Source organism: Microtus oregoni, unplaced genomic scaffold (assembly GCF_018167655.1).
Source record: "Microtus oregoni isolate MIOR12 unplaced genomic scaffold, Mior012 000001F_ref0000356, whole genome shotgun sequence".
NCBI classification, from domain to species: domain Eukaryota; kingdom Metazoa; phylum Chordata; class Mammalia; order Rodentia; family Cricetidae; genus Microtus; species Microtus oregoni.
This window is the reverse complement of record NW_024543060.1, coordinates 23745377-23758814: the sequence shown is the minus strand read 5'-3', so window position 1 is coordinate 23758814 and position 13438 is coordinate 23745377.

The window sequence follows — 13438 nt, the reverse complement described above, 5'->3', positions numbered from 1 at the left end:
TCTTCTGCTCTGTGATTATGGGTGTGTAAAGACGAGGTGAACATTTGGGCCTTGGTACTGAGGAATTGCTTTGGTGACTGAGATAAGATAGCTGTTGACGGGTCAGTAGTTTATGCAGTGTGAATAATCTGGATCAAAGTGATTCCTGTCCCAAGCAGGATACAGGATATTAAGAGGTAGCACCATAGCATTAAGAATGTCACATAACTTAAAACTCAGGAATTGCTTATATCTGAAAATTTCCACACCAACTTTTCAGACCACATTTTTTGGGGGACAAGAGCAAATAAAACTCGGAAGTGAAACTGATAAGGAGGAATTGCTGCATCCTCTTCCCTGGAAGTCTTCAATGGCTCTACCCTGTTGATAGCAATGCTACTCAGGGCTTCCTGTGCCTGTGACATACCAGAGGATTTTGAAAAACTGCCTATTGAGATACAGTGAATCCCGAGTGAGATGGGAGCTCCTGCTGGTCTGAAATGTTCCCCGTTCTTCCTAGAGTTGCTTCTTCTGACTATAGAGTCCATGAGACAGACCTGTCAGAGATAAATTGGCACCCTAAGTATCAGCCTGCTTTGCCAAGCATACTGCCTTTCTATCCTTAACTCTCCATGGCCACTGTGCTTCCTGGTCTTCCCAGCCTCTCCTCTCCTCTCCTCTCCTCTCCTCTCCTCTCCTCTCCTCTCCTCTCCCCTCCCCTCCCCTCCCCTCCCCTCTCCCCTCCCCTCCCCTCCTCTTTTCTGACACATCCTTTCCTCTGCTACTGTGTTTTTTTCCCTTACCAGCATCTTACTGTTTGCTCACCAGGAGAGCCTGTGCTCTCGCTGCCTTCCTCATCCTTGCTTCTTCCCATCTCGAGAATCACTATGGTTCTCCTGTACCCCTCTGGATCATTGTCAGGAAATTAGTTTTCTAGTGCAGCTAATGTGTGCCAGCTTGTTCAGACCTGGTGTGTACATGTTCTACCCATGAGCAGAGGGACTCTGACGGGCACCCATCTCTCTCCGTGTGTCTTTGCCTTTCCTTCAGCATTTTGTGCAAGTCTTGAGTAGAGCAGGAGTCAGAAAGGGTTTGCTGGGGTTAAGTAAATTTCACGAATTGTGGAAAACTCATTGTTCTGGACAGCTTCCTCTCTAATAGTTGACAGTGGTCTTCAGATGGCTTCTTCTCTGTTCCTTCTGAAATGATATGTCTTACTTTTTTTTATGTTATTTAAAAATCCCCGCTGCGGGGAAATGTTGGCGAGTCCTGAGCAACTGTAGGCAGGCAGCAAGCTCTGGGAACAGCCAGTCCCAAGGCAGAGACTCGCAGTTTCCCAGGAGAGCCACCCAAGCAGGCAGTGAGCTCACAGTGGGTGCCCAGACCAGCTCGCAGCAGGGGCGGACAGACAGGAGTCAGAGACATGGACAGACAGAACATGTTAAATATTTATTTAGGCGGTTATGGAGGGGAAAAGGAGAGGGAGGGGCAGAGAGAAAGAGGGAGAGAGAGAGAGATAGAAAGAAGAAGAGAAAGGAGAGAGAGAGAGAGGGACAGAGACACGCGTGTGCATGCCAGAGGGGACAGTAAGAGAGTTTCAAGATGGTGGGGGGGAGGGGTTGGGGGGGGGGGTCACTGGGAGTGGGCGTGGCTTGTCCCTTAAAGGGACCAGAAGAATAATACTTTTTACTAGTTAGGGATCACTCCTGGATGGTTTCTTTTTTAAGGTTTTTATTTAGAGGATCTATGAATGGGACCAGGTGGGCTAAGCTTCTTAAAGGGGCAATCCAGCTGAGAAGCACAAGGAAAATGGAGACTGCTGCTTTGCTGCTCTCAGAAGCTGTTATCCCCACCCACTGTTGTTAATGAAAGTCACTTGTGTTGAATGTCTACCAGCAAGTACCTTAATCTTTCCTCACTCAACTTCTAAAATAAGTCATGCTTCATTCTGCTGAAAAAAAGGGGGGCATTGAGTTGTGCCACCTTTTCTGTCTTTGGCAGGGTGGCAGGAAAATTGAATTCTTACCAATTCTTAGTAGAATTACTGGGTTCTGGAAAGATGTTCCTAGCTGGGCAATGTTGACTTGCAAACTATTTGATTCAGTGCACAAGCTTTAAGTTTGGCACTGGACTACATTAGTATTGCTCTCTTAAGCAGATTAGTTGTGGCAGACTTCTTGACCGGCAAGAAAGAACAACCACCACATCAGGATTCCACTCAGATCACGCTTTACTGGAGTACCCTTGATTGATGGGGAGCATGAAACAAAAGGGGCAGGAAACGAGGGGCAGGAAGGGAAGGGTAGGGAGAGCAGGGGCAGGGAGCGAAGGGGCAGGGAGCTAAGGGGAGAGACAGCATGAAGCGAAGGGATGAAGGGCTCTTAGGCAGCTGCTTAAATAGGGAATTGGCACACGGGTCGCCCTGTGATTGGCTGCCACCAACAGCTGACACCAGACCGCATAGGGATAGGCTCAAGGATCTTCATCCACCGCGCATGCGGGAAGCGGGGGACATGCAGCTCTCAAAGGCATAGCCAAATATGGAGTTGTTTATTTTCAACAAGACAGGATGTCGGCGCCATCTTGTAATGGCGATCCTGTCCGGCTCACTACAATTAGTTATCTGGGATGGGGCTTAGTTTCTTTATCTTAGAGTGCATTAGACCTATCTGAAGACTATTAAGACTAGATGGAAGAGTGTGTGCCGGTTGGCTGAGAATTGAGCATCTAGCATGGCCTATAGCATCTAAGACAAAGTTGCACTCTCCTATTGACCAACTGTAGGAAAATGGCTTTACTTCAACTTCTGGTACCACACATGTAGGTTTTCTGTGCCAAACCATTTTCCAGTTCTCTGTAGACACCAATTGACTGTCCTATAATTTAACTAAATTATGAGGTTATCTACTTTGAGATATCATGAGATCCCACAGCGAAAGGGCTCAAACTCATAATAGGGGCCCCATTCAGATGCCACTCACAGACCCAGGTTGCTTCATGTGGTTCTGAGCAACTGGTTGAGAGTCAGAAAGGTCCCCACTATTCTGCACCTGCATTGTGTACTAAACCAGTTTGTTATAAAGGATACAACTAAGGAATATGTAAACAGAGGAATACCTAGTGCAAGACGTGGAGAAGGGGGCTGAGAGCTTTCATACCTTCTTCAAGTATGCCACTCTCCTGTAATCTCTGTGTTTCTATGGCACAATAAGTTCTCTGAGCTCCCTCCTTTTGGTGTAATATAAGAATGATTCATCAAATCAGTTCAGCCTTCAGTCCCCTGGCTCTGGGAGGCAGGAGAACAGTGCTAAACGTTCCTATCCTCTGTCTTATGACAACCTGGGAGCTTTCCAGGAAATCCTCCATTAAAATAAATACAGGTGAGCTTGGAAGAGATTGGTGTTCTTGACAGAAAAACACTACTCTTACTTCAAAAGGAACAAGAGACACTTCGTTCTGGAGACAAATATGATGGCCATGGCCTGGTAACACAGATTTAGTTAGCTGCCTTCAGTTCCATATTCGAATGCTGTAGCAGTTCCATGATGTTTCATGGTAACAGAAGAAAATCATAGACACCTTTCAAGTATGTCTGTAGAAACATGGGGTATGTGAGTCATAGAACGGTGGGGAAATCCCAGCTATAGGCCTCCTATATATCACATCTATATGAGTCTTATGTGACTGAATTCTTAGCTGCTTAGTTGGCAGAAGCTAGGAGTCTGTGTGAACATTTCAAAGGATTCACCTAAAGGTTAAAATGATGTTTGGTCACTTACTGAAAAGGGCAACAAGATGGTGATGCAGGGGGCTAAAGATGGCCTGGACCATTTGGCTCTGCTCTCACCACATTCCATGCTCTCCATGTTACTGAAGTTCTAAACAGCCTTGCAGAAGGCTCAGGGTAGGGTGTGGCTCTTTCCAGGAACATCTGTTCACTGTATGAATAGTGAGCTATTTCTTTCACTATGGTTCTGCAGTTGTGTAGACAACTAAAAACACGATACCAAGTATTATAACCAAGGGCACTCACACATCTCTCATCCTTTAGAAAATTACAAAGACTTGAAAAGCTGTTAAGAGGTGTGTCAAAAATGAGTATAGAAATCAAATACCTTTTTCTTATTGTAAATCATAATTATAGTCCATCATTAAGGCTTATTGATAACTTTTCAATGACTAAAAGCTGAGGCTAACAGCAGGATCTTGACTTAAGCATTCACACCTTGGTGGTGTTGGTGTTGCTGCTGTTGCTGCTGGCACTGCTCCTCTTTCTGCTCATCCTCCCATTTGTTCTCCTCCTCCTCCTCCTCCTTCTCCTCCTCCTCCTCCTCCTTCTTTGTCATAAAGCTCTAACTGATAGGATGTGTCCACTCAGAATACCTACTAGTGAAAGAAGTAGAAACTTCTTCATGAGTAGATTATATTCCAAATCCATCAGTCAGGAATTTAGCCTTTTCTGGACCATGGACTCTTTAAAAAAAATGAGGGTTACTATCCTTCTTCCAATGAAACAACAACAGCAAAAGTGTCCATATTTATACTATTTAGTTTTTATCTCATGGAGGCTGGTAATTCTCAAGATTTAAAACTGCTTGTTTCTGGCTGTTCTAACAAACTCCTGAGTTGTCGCATGGCACAAATACACCAAGCCCCAAATGATAAAACAAAGCTGAAGTGACCCCACTGAAGGCCCAGAAATTTACTGAAAAAAAAAGATAGAGAAAATAACTCATCTCTTTCTTTATTCATTTTTCCTTCCCAGGAAAGCCTAAAGCCAACACTGATACTTGAAGCCTATCTTACACTGGAGTCTATTTTCGTCAAAACATATCTGATTATTTTACATGGTGGTGCTAAAACACGGTGATCTCAATAAAGCCATGATAAAAATGAGTAATTTCTCGAGTTAGGAAACGTACTCTGATTAGGACTAAGTGGAAGGGTAGTTACCCAGGCATCAAAGGATATCACTTACCATTTATCTGGGTCTAGGTGGCGTTCTGTGTGCAGGGCTGAATGGCATTAATAAATGTTAGCACAGTGGATGTAGAAACATGTCCAGGCCTTGCTCATCACTTCCCGTTTTCATACTTCCTGAGTAGGCTGGGAAATGTGGAAGGACAGCATGAATTCAATTTAACAGTCCAGTAAGTGCCAAAGAAATGATCACATCCCTGAAAATAAGTGTTTTAAGCAAGATTTTTCAGATGGTAAAGAAAAGACAAATCCTTTGTTTAGTAAACAGCAAATACTTTATACATTAATCATCGAGAAGACATTAAGTGTAATCAGAGGTTCGGTTTTAGTTCAAATCCAACTTATGTTCTCCAATTAATTACTTTCAAGACTATGTGGCTTGCATTTTGAAATGAATATTCTGCATCCCAGATGTCTTCTCATATGCATGCTGTGACCCTTCTTTGAGAAGCCAGTTCTCTTATCACAGTGTTTTCAAGCCCTGCTGGGCTATGAAGAAACTTCTATGGTTTAAGCACCACCTGCCATGTTGGACCCGAGAAGGAATTTACGGAGCTGGAAAGCAGATCCCGCACTTAAGTAGGTTATATTCTTGGCAGAGACAGTGAGTTAGGATGATGTAATTCAAATTTGATATTTTTTTTCAAAGAAACATTATTATAATGGAGTTATCTTCCTGATCAAGGGTCAGATCTTAGTAGATTCACAAAAGAGATATTCGTGCCATGAAGGAACCTCAGAAACAATCTGGGTCAGTCTTACTGGAGTATTCTCATTTTTCAGATGAGGCAGTGGGATTTATTTAGAGCGAGGTATTCTGATATGGTAATAGAAAGGGAGGATTTGGGAAGGTGGGACCAGAAGATAGAATGGGGCTACCCATAGCAACTTTCCAAAGACATAACAGTGCTTATCTGCATCTTCTAGAACCAAAGCCATTAGCCACCGGTGGCCATTGACCACATGATATGTGACTTCTGTGACTACAGAACTGAAATTCAGATATTTATTTGACGGTAATTAATTTAGACATAAATATAAGTGATCACATGTTGCTTATACAAGTAATATTGAACCTCACTTCCAGGCATTTTGAAAGACAAGGGCTAGGTAACAAAGAAGGCCGGGGAAGAAAATGCAATTTGATGAGGTAACCGTCTTGCTGGCTGAAGTGGTTATTTCATTACGAAGCCCGAGCTATCATCCATCTGCCAGACAACACCAAGGAACTTCAGTCCTTTACAGCATGATAAAGTCCCAGGGCCATTTTAAAAATTTTATGGTACAAGAAGAGAAGGCACACACAAAAAAGTCTCAGGGGCATTGACAAGTACTAAATAAAACACTTAGACTTAGGACAAGGAAACAGAAGTCATATTTCATGATAGAGTTAGGGCAACTTTAAAGAAAAATTTCCTGAGGATAATGGAGGGAGCTACCAAGAAAAATTGCGGAATACACTTTGCAAAACAAAATCAAATGTGGTTTTGAATTGTGGCTGGCGACTGGTTTAGAGGAAAAGATCAGACTCTTTAAAATTCCTTCCACTAATTGGGTTTTTACTTCAAGTTTTCATATGCAATGACTGCTTTGTTTTTAATGTGGCACAAAACACAATGTGAGATATAGTTTGAACATACATGACAGCACTGCTCACTGTAAGTATAACCTTCAACAGATAGCTTATCCTTTCTCATTGCGTGTGACTGAAACATTACAATCCTTGGAAACCAGCTCTTAGATCCCCATTCTTCCCAGGTCCTGGCAACCACTGTTCCTTGAATCTGAATTTGACTACTTTGTGTGCCTCATATTTGTGGGAGCTTGTGGTATTATGCCTTCTGTGAGTAGCTTATTTCAATTAACGCTGTGTCCTCAAGACTCATTCATGCTTTAGACCACATTTTTATCTTTTTAGGGTTGAATCATCTTCTGCTGTATGTTTGTACTCTGCTCACTTTATCTTCTTCCAGTGTTAGGCATGTAGGTTATTCTTAGCTGTGGCAACGATATACGATGTCACTGCAATGAACACAGGATAACAAATCTCTCAAGACTATAATTTCAATTCTTTCAAGAAATCTCTTGTCATAGTTAGGTTTTTTATTGCTATGACAAAACATCATGACCAAGAACATCCTGAGGAGGAAAGAATGACTTTCTTTTTTGAACTCTAAGGCTATACTCCAGGCCTGAGAAGGAACTCACACACTTCCTAAGGGAAGTCAGGGCAGGAACTCAAGGCACAGTAGGCAGGAACTGAAACAAAAGCCATGGAGGAACACTGATTACTGGCTTGCACAGTTTACTTTTTTATATATTCTAGGATTACCTGCCCAGGGAGAGCACTACCCAAAGTGGGTTGAGAACTCCCTCATCAATCTTTAATCAAGACAATATCCCATAGACTTGCCTATAGGCCAATCTGATGGGGATAGTTTCTAAATTAAGGTTCCTCTTCCCACTTAACTCAAGTGTGTCAAGTTGAAGAAGAAAAACAACAAACCAAACAAGATGCTTCTATATTGTTTTCTGTAGTAGCTGTATTATTACACATTCCAACAGTGTTCAAGCGCTTCATATCTTTACATTGTTGTCAATACTTATTTTCTGTTTTATAAAGAAGATGATTAAGTTTTCATGGGCATGATGCAATATCTCATTGAGGTGTTACATTTCCCACATGCACAATAATGATAGATGTATTTGGTTTAGATATTGGCCATTTGTGTATCTTCTTTGGAGATGAATCTGGTCAAGTCTTGTCTATCTTGGATGTGAGAGTCTTCTCTGTATGCTGTGAACACCATTGGTTAATAAAGAAACTCTCTTGGGCCTGCACAGGGAATAGAGGTAGGTGGGGAAAACTAAACTGAATGCTGGGAGAAAGAAGGAGGAGTTAGTGAGAATCCATGCAGCCACCACCAGAGATAGATATGCTGGAGCCTTGCTGGTAGGCCACGAGCGTTGTGGTAAATTATAAAATAATGGAAATGGGTTAAATTAAGATGTAAATGCTAGCCAACAAGAAGACAGAGCTAATAGGTCAAGCAGTGATTTAAATAGTACAGTTTCTGTGTGATTATTTAGGGAGTCTGGGTGGCTGGGAAAACAACAAGTGGCCTCTTATTATTTATCTTTTAGTTGTTTTTACATGTTTGCTTTAGCCATTATGTTGCCAAAGTCCTTAATGTTTCCTGGATACTAACCCACTACCAGATACACAGTTTGTACATATTTTTCCACATCCCATAGGCCAGTATTACACTTGTTGGCTGTTTCCTGTGCTTTATTGAAGCTTCTCACATTTGATGTAGACTCACACAATCTTTGTTTTGTTTGGCTATGATTTTAGTCAAATGATTGGTCTTGACAGGAAATCATTGTCAAGACCAATATTTGGAAGATTTTCATTTTCTTCTAGAAATTTGCAGTTTTAGGTCTTATTTAAATTTATATCTTGAATCCATTCTGAGTGGATATAATTTCATTCTTGTGGATATTGAGTTTTCCCAACAGCATTTATTAAAGAGATTTTTCTTTTCTCACTGTGTCTTTAGTGTATATCTTCAGCTGGTCATGCATGCACATGCTTTTCTCTTCATTCTTTTATACTCCAACAGCTTATACATCTGTCTTTATACCAGCATCCAACTTGTAAACAGAAAATGCAATGAGAGGACTTTTGCACTTTTGTCTTTCCTATTATTTTTGTTCTTAAGGATCTTTGGTGGTTTCTTTCTAGCTCTTACAATTTTTCTGAGCCCTCTTCCTCAGTGTTCCCTGAGCTATAGATGCAGGGGATATGATGTAGATGTATTGATTAGGGCTTAGCTCCCCACAATCCGTTGATCTCTTCATTGAGTCCAGTTGTGATTTTCCATTTATTGAGCAATTTCTTTCTGTCAGAAATTGTTCTTACAAAATGTCACCTAAGAATAGTAAATCAAATTCCAATCTTACTGATAATGAAAGTGCTAAATATGGAATTTACAATTTTTGAAGTATTTCTTAACCATTTTTATTTCTTATATTGAGAATTCTGTTTATATGCCTAGCCTATTATTTATTTGCATTTTTACCATAATCTTTTTCTTCTATTTCCTCATGTTGCTGGTAAACATGACCATTATTATAATTGTCTGTAGTCCCCTATTCATTTTTGTTTGTTTATTTGCAAGGCTGTAATTTAATTAATTTAATTTAACTTAATCTTCCTTCCCTTTCCTCCCTCTAAACCTGCCCATATTTCCCCACTCTCTTTCAAATTCATGGCTTCATTTTCATTGTTACTGCATGCATATATGCATTTGTATATACATATATGTTCCTAAATATAACCTATTGAGACCATATGTCACTTGCACATATGTTTTCAGGGATGATCTCTTGGCACTGGACAACCAATTGGTGTGCTTTTTTTGTGGGCAATGCTACCTCTCCTCTCCCTACTTCAGTTGCTTGCAGTTCTTTGTGTAGGGTTGAGGCCTCCTGACCTTTTACTCTTCTAGTTTGACATGTTCATTGGTGTCATACTTATTCAGCTCATGCTTTGGTGTTCATGTTGAAGAGACTTCATGGGTGTATCTTCTGACATTGCTTGAAAAGTCAAGCTCAAAGCAAACTCCCTGATCCTCTCTCTGGCTTTCATAAACTTCTGTCTCTTCTTCTTCTTCTTCTTCTTCTTCTTCTTCTTCTTCTTCTTCTTCCTTTCTTTCTTTCTTTGAACCTTAGGTATTGGAGTGTTTTATGAATGTATCTGTTGAGACTGGCCTCCACAACTCTGCATTTTGATTGGTTTTGGCTTTTTGTAGTAATCTCCTACTGCTGTTGCCTTGGTTACTACCCAGAGATGGAACATAAGTCTCTCTTACTAGAGGCACTGTGCCCTTCAGAAAAGGAGCCCAGAGACCCAGGAACTAGAACTGATCTGAATACCCCTTCTTGGGGACCTGCTTTCATGGTACCAGAAGGTGCCATGTAAAAGAGGGATGCAACAACAGCCCTACCAAGACATGACAACCTAAGAATCACATCAGTGATAACGACAGTATGATAATCCTCCAGGTGCATACCTTCGTGGTAACCAACAGCTCTCTAATTGGACTTAAGACTCACTCAACAAGAGGAAATCATGTCTTGTACTGTAAACCTAACTAATTCCTCGGTGCTAGTGAAATCACAATTAGTAGAAGAGAATCTACAGCTACTCATTTACTAACTCAGAATGATCCATAACAAAAATTTATAAACATCTGTCCTTGTAACTACAGATAAGTATAGTCTTCACCCCTCATCTAGGAGGCTACCTTTGCAATGGACAGAGACTTCTATAGACCACATACCCATTTTAATTTGAGTCATTTTTAACTCTTGTATTTTAAGTTATTTGGATATTCTGAATATTAATCCTCTGTCAAATGTACAGCTGGCAAAGATTCTCTCCCTTTCTGTGGGCTTCTTTTTTGGCTGCTTGCTTGTTTCTTTTGGTGTACAGAGGTTGTTTGTTTGTTTGTTTGTTTGTTTCATTGTTTTCTGAGGTCCCACTTGTCAATTGTTGACCTTAACTTCTATACAAATTAAGTTCTATTTAGAAAGTTCTTTCCTATACCTACACTTTCTAGTGCACTTCCTATGTTTTCTTTTAGAAGTTTCAGAATTTCAGGTTTCAAATTGAGGTCTTTGATCCACTTGGAGCTAATTGTGTCAGATGATAGATATTGTTCTAATTTCATTCTTTTGTTTGTGGACTTCCAGTTTTCCCAGAATATTTGTTGAAGATACTTTATTTTCTCCAGTAGGTTTTTTAATCTTCCCTCTTTATCAAATATTAGATGGCTATAATTATGAGCACTCATGTTTGGGTGCATTTTATTCCATTAGACTACACGTCCTTTGTAAGGCCAGTACTATATTGTTTTATTACTATAGCTCTATAATATGTCTTGAAGTCTGAAATGCCAATCTCTGCAGTATATTTCTTGTTTTTATCTTGGATAACTTTTGCTATCTGTGCATGTATGTGTGTGTGTTTTCTGATTCCACTAAATTTGGGGACATATCTTTTTTCTAATTTTGGATGCTTTATAAGTATTCAAAATATATCTTTAAATGTAAGAACTCAGGGGGACCTGGTAAAGAGTGGCATCATCCCGATTCTTCTTTATCATAATGAAACTGCCAATAAATATGTAAATTTATATTAATTATGTAATATACTATTCAGCCAAGCACATTAAAAAAAATCTACCTAGATGTCCCTTATTTGTACTGAAATAACATTAGAAGATGCCCTGTAGTCGCTGTTTTCTTTCAGGGTTAGGAATTCAAGAGTGTATTTCCAGGCAGATTTTGTGAAGTATTTCGAATACTGTTATGGAGAGATACAAGTCCATGGTGGATGAACATCTGAGATGTTGATCCGGGGCTGTTTGTTCTTGAGCTCGCATTTTCTCATCCCTAATGCCCCTTCACAGGCACGGACCTTAGAGATCACCTTGCTGTCTTCTCTGCTCAGAATCAGAATGCCAGTTTCTGCTGCCTGAGCTTCTGGCTCATGAGCTTACCAGCATCCCATTCTAGCTGATGCTGTGCAGAGAATACACGTGTGGGCAGTGTCCAAACTCGTCCTTCCTCACAGAGAATTCTCCATCCTTTGATCCTTTACTATGTTGTCGCTTTATGATGTCAAGAGCCTAAAGGCTTTGATTTAAATGGTGACCACATGCAAAGGTGTTCAGGACTGAATTTGATCCTTAATCCACAGAATCAAAGATTCTTTTCTCTCAGCTACAGGTCCCGATTGTTGCCTTAAAAATTGAGTCACCAGCACAATGCCTTTTTTCTTTATATATCATTTTAAAAGCTTGACTACGGGTATGCCAATAAAATAATGAGACAGTCCCAACCACACAAACACAGCAGAGAAACTGCCAGCTGAATTGTCTTTGGAAGTCATTTTTCTTCAAACATTTTTGAATCTCACTTTGAAAAACTGTCTTAAGAATGCTTTTTAGTGACAGTTTTAGCAAAAAGAAAAAATTAGTGCTGCTGTGTTGTAGTCATAGGGATTCTTCTAGTCACTGCTATATTTCCCTGGCTGCCATGTTTTCTCTTCCCTCTTTTCAAGACAGTAGACAAAGGGTGGAGGAGTTCCGGCTAAGAAGTCTGGGATACAGTTGGGGAGATTCCAAAGATTACACAGGGCAATGCTTCAATGTACACACAAATGTTTACCGATCATGTCAAGGTGCACCTTCTGATTCTGCAGGTTGGAAAGAGGCCTGGCAGTCTAATTTCTAGCTTCCTTTCCCCTGTTCTTGCTCCTGATGGTGCATGTAACAGCCATGATCTGAGCAGTAAGGATTTAGGGAGAGAAGAAAACTTTAGTCTAAAGACCCTGGTTTGGAAAGGGGCGTTTGATAAATTCACTCAATTACTTCTCAGAGATTCTCTGCAATATAGCTCATCCTGGTACAAATAAGTATGCTGACTTAACAAGGTTGAGAAACTAAAGAGAGTAGGGATGTATTAGCAGTTCTCGGTGATGTCAAGGATTCCAGGTTGCTTCCTCTCTGTCCTGCCTTTCGTTGTGTGCCTGCTCTCCTTCCTGCGCATGCTCAGTCTTCCGAAATGTGCACACATTCTAAGGCATTCTGTCGTCTGCTTCCTTTCCCACTCTCACTTGTTCTTAAGCTTTGGTTCGTCTGCAGTCATCTTCTTTGATAACACTTGCTTTCGCGTCTTCTCTCAGAAGACACAAATTTTGACTCTGAAACTTTCTGAATACCTGACATATACCCAGCCTGATGTTCCAGGCTTTTGATAACACTGCCAACCCTTGAGCCCCCTGCTTTCCCAAACATACCCCTGGTTTGAAAGCAATCAGTTTGTTTGGATAGACCCTGGAGCTTCCTGTTTCCTCATGTTTGGTTAGTTGTTGTTTCTCCTGCACTGCTTGATTTCCATCTCAAAACTGTAAGATCCTTTCCATAAAGCAGGGCGGTGGCTTTAATCCCAGCAGTCAGGAGACAGAGGCAGGTGGATCTTTGTGAGTTTCAGGCCAGCCTGGTCTACAAGAGCTAGTTCCAGGAAGGTTCAAAAAGCCACAGAGAAACCCTATCTCAAAAAACAAAAAACAAAATAAAACAACAACAAATTCAAACAAAATCCTCTCCATATCTATTTCCTTCAGCCAAACCCAGCACCTTCCTTTTTGTGAATCTCTAGAGCCCTTGCCTGACATCAGATGTCTTGTTGTTTCTTCCACGGCATCAACATATTTGCACAGGCTTCATTCTAAAGAAGGTTGTGAGCCAGTCTTCATAAGCTCTGTCATCATTTAGTGCCTGAGTAATTCTCCCTAACCTTGTGTACTGAGGTCCCAAAGAAAAGAAAAGGCACTAAGCAATATTTTATGAACGAAGTTCCATGATACTGTAAAATTGAAAATGATGAATGGACTAAGATGCTTAATAGA